This window comes from Lissotriton vulgaris, chromosome 10 (assembly GCF_964263255.1).
Source record: "Lissotriton vulgaris chromosome 10, aLisVul1.2, whole genome shotgun sequence".
In the NCBI taxonomy this organism is placed as follows: domain Eukaryota; kingdom Metazoa; phylum Chordata; class Amphibia; order Caudata; family Salamandridae; genus Lissotriton; species Lissotriton vulgaris.
The window spans coordinates 384,996,292-385,000,133 of record NC_141698.1 but is presented as its reverse complement, the minus strand read 5'-3'; the positions used below and the strand labels follow the sequence as shown (position 1 = coordinate 385,000,133).

Genomic DNA, 3,842 nt, shown 5'->3' with positions numbered 1-3,842 from the left:
CGCCACATGACTTACATAGTGAGCAAATACCCAAGCCAACAAGGCTTCATTGACCACCATAAGAACAACACCACACGGTGATGCAGAGAAACCAACACAAGGTCGATTTAGAATAAATGAAACGAAAACAGGGATCACAGGAAACCTGGAATCAAGACATAAAGGAAAAGTAGGCCAACCAGGAGCCGCAGCTCCTGCACCCAGAACGGCCCCAGCGAAGTCCCCAGGGACAGCACCCCCCAAGACAATGCGATAGCGTTCCATGAACAAGGTGGGGGACGACCACGTCGACGCCCGACAAATCTCCACAGAGGAGACACCCAAGAAGGGGGCCCAGGACACAGAGCCACTCCCCGAGGACCGACCCTGGACCCCCGCCGGACCCACCGAACCCAGCGAAGCATAGGAAAGGGAGATAGCCTGTGTAAGCCAGCGAACCAAGGCGGAAAGAGAGGGCTAGTGGCCCGAACGAACCGGACCAAAAGACACAAACAGGCCATCCCCCCCCCCCGGGAAAGGGAAGACGTGCGGTCAAGAGAAGCCAAAACAGCACGCCGGACAACCAGCCCGGACAAGAAAGGAACCATGTCGGCCGGGAAAGGCGGTAAAGACACCACCCGAGCCCGGGACACCAGGGAAGGAACCCCGGGAAGGAAACGGGGGACATGCCGGAGGAACAACCTGTCCGGCAAAACCCGCAAGAAGGGAGGGGAGCGGAGGCACGACCACCGCATGCCCATCCGCCCCGCAGACACCACTGCCACCAGGAAAAAACCACCTAAAAGGTGAGGAACCGCAAAGCCGCCGAGGCCCGGGGCTCAAAGGGCGGACCCTGAGGAGCTCGTAGAACGAGAGAGAGAACCCAAGGGGGAGACAGGCAGAGCGTCCGAGGGCGACGGAGAACACCAACTCCGGAGCCAAGCGAGCCACCAGGGAAACCAGCCCGTCGAACACCGGACTGCGGAAGGCCCGCAAGGCAGCCCACCGGGCCCAAGGAAAACCCCTCAGCCAGGAAATCCAAGACCCGCAAGGGGTCCACGGAGGCGGGGCCAGCACCAAGCCGACCGCACCAACGCGACCCCAGAAGAACAACCCCGAGCAAGCAGCGACATCCGCTCAAGAATCAGGCCTACAGATGGAGTCAGGCCAGCAGAAAGAGCCGGCTCAACACCGACTCCAGGAGCGGGGGACCCAACCACAGAACGGGAAGATCCGGGATCGGCCAGTAGGCCCGAACCGCCAGCTCGCAAAAGGAGAGGGTACCAGGGGCGGCGGACATTGCCGGGAACCAAAAACAGGAACGCATCCCGAATTTGCGTGTCAACCATGCGCAGGGGCCAAGCTAAACTTCTCTGTAACATTCCAATATTAGTCCATGCGCTGCCGAAGCGAGCACCCAGGAGCACCCCGGCCCTGCCCAAGCGAATCCAGCAGAGGACCCGTGACATCAGAGGGCACGGGGGAAACGCGTACAGCAGACCGAAAAGGTCAAGCGAAAGACAGGGCAACCACAAGGACCAGGGAGGAGAGAGTAGAACCTGGGCAGGAGGGCCGAGTCCCCCTCCGTGAACAGAGCCACCGGAGGCAGACCGAGTCGAGGCCCCAGGCGCTGAAACACCACCGGGGTCAGGGCGAGACCAGGCAACGAAGGCTAGATCCGACTCAGTCGATCCGCCCCCACCTAGTCGGACCCCGGGGGAAAGACAGCCCGAAGGGACAGGACCGGCGACACCTACACCACCCGGTCGACCGACCCGACCAAGACATGGGGACCCTGAAGCACCGGTGCAAAAGACGGCAGGCCAGGAGGACTGCCAGCAACCCCCGAAGCACGAGGAGTTGCGCGACTGCAGGAGATCCCAATGACCCCCAAACGCCCCTGCCAAAGGACGCCCCCCCCCCTGAATGAACCAGAGGGAAGTACCGGGACCAGGCACACGACCCCCGAAGGAGGACAAGCCCGAGACGGAAGCCGAAGGGACCACCGCACATAGAGCAGGGAGCCGACGGAGGAGAGACACCGCCCGACGTGAAGCCTCACCCACGAAAAAGACGAGGCCGAGAGGTATCACACGTCCCGACAGGGAACACCAAGACCCACACCCGGCGAAGAAGATCCACCAGGCGGGCCAGGAGCACAGCTCCCACCCACGGGCCAGAAGGCAAGCCCAACGGAAGTACCCGCCGAGAGAGGGAACCCCCACTCGCAGGCCGGCCCCACAGGCCAACCCCTGGCCTCCGAAAAAACCTACAGGCGAGACAAAGGAAGGAGCAGGCCCCCCCCCGTCGAGAAGGTGGGGCCCCGCGGAAAGTCCGCAAGACCAGCAAGACCGGACACCGGCCAGCAAGTCCCGAAGAGCCCAAGAACCGGGACAGCCACGTCCCCAGACGGGACGCAACGGAGGCAACAGCCCCCCCCCCCGGGGACCCCCTGGAGTGAGAGGGCCGAAAGCCAGGATCTAGGGGCGAAAAAGGGAGCGGCAGTACCAGTACGAGACCGGGAAGAGCCGAAACTCGGGCCCGGAAGCCAAACCCGAACGCACCCCGTGAAGACTGACTACGGGTGGAAAGGCCGAAGGACCCCACCCCAGCAAGGGCGGGACGCCCTCACCCACAGGCGGACGGGGAGTCCGAAGGAAGGCCGCGCCCGGGGGAGCGGGCCCCAAATGAAAGGACCGGAGACAGCCAGAGTAGGCCATTCGCCGAAAACGCCGTCACCGCCGACAAGGACGCAGCTAGACCAGACGGCCGAGCCAGCCTCACGGCCACCAGAGTGGGAAAGGTGACAAAGTCACAACGGACGCAGGCAGAGGAAGGGAGCCCGGAGACATGCGTAGAGAAGGCACTCCGAGAAACCCCGGGAACCACCACCGCCGCCGGTGGAGGGACAACAAGCCAAAACGCGGAACGAATCACGAACAATGCGTGTCATCCCAGCGCAGGGGCCATGCCAATCAGCTCTGTAGCGGAAATTGGAACAAGAATCGCGCACTACACACCCCCAAGGCGCTCAAGGTGCAAGAACGAATGCCGTGGTGGAATCCCAGCACACGCTCCGAGGCGCCCACACCCGGACACCCCCAAGGAGGAGGCCAGGCATCCATAGAATCGTGGGGGCCGGTGTGGAGAATAAGCAAGCTATAGCCCAGAGACGCAGAGTGGGACTTCAAGAATGGAGCAGGCACCTAGACGAGATTTTACTGGGCAGAGGAACATATAGGACCCCAAGACCGGCCGAGGCAGGGAACCGAATCCAGGTCCCGGGCCAGACCACAGTACCAGGGCCAGCCGCCCCTCACTGAGCCATACCACTCCACTACTACATCTCGCCTATGTAACGCCGAAGCGCCCACTGACGGCGACCGATGAGTAACCAGGACCCCCGCCACCAAGAGGCGACCAGAAGGCACAGGACCACAGAAGCCAAGAACACTCGGCCAACCTGACTGCCCAGGGCGTGCCAAGAACCGACCACCCAGTACAACCCCCCACCGGGAGAAACACGGGCCCCCAGGACGCTGGAACGGACCGGCATCAGTGGGAGCAGAACCCACGTTTGTCCGCCCAAACAGTGGCAGAAGTGACACCCAACGGCCGCGCCAGCAGGGGAACCCAGCCGTGCAGAATCATAGCCGCCCGAGGACGTCAACCAAGATGCAGAGGTGGTCGGAAGAAGAGCAAAAAAACAATCACCTACCGGGAGGCGACCCGCCGGACCACAAGGGCGCCCAGCACAGCTCCGTGCCGCCAAGGAAAGGCAACCCGCGGCCAGTAGCGACCTCTCCTCGGTCCGGACAGTGTGTAGTCGAGGGGATGCAGCTCAGTGGCAGAGGCCCCGGGTT

At 62.9% G+C, this 3,842-nt stretch overlaps 2 non-coding genes across 2 annotated transcripts; both read right to left on the bottom strand.

Annotated features, from left to right (window-relative positions):
• Window positions 1-1,289: 1,289 nt before the first annotated feature.
• LOC147685294 (U6 spliceosomal RNA) lies at window positions 1,290-1,396 on the bottom strand. The gene has a single exon (XR_015300820.1). It is a non-coding gene; the product is annotated as a U6 spliceosomal RNA (small nuclear RNA).
• Window positions 1,397-2,896: 1,500 nt separating this feature from the next.
• LOC147685293 (U6 spliceosomal RNA) lies at window positions 2,897-2,999 on the bottom strand. Its single transcript, XR_015300845.1, has one exon. It is a non-coding gene; the product is annotated as a U6 spliceosomal RNA (small nuclear RNA).
• Between the last annotated feature and the right edge of the window lie 843 nt (window positions 3,000-3,842).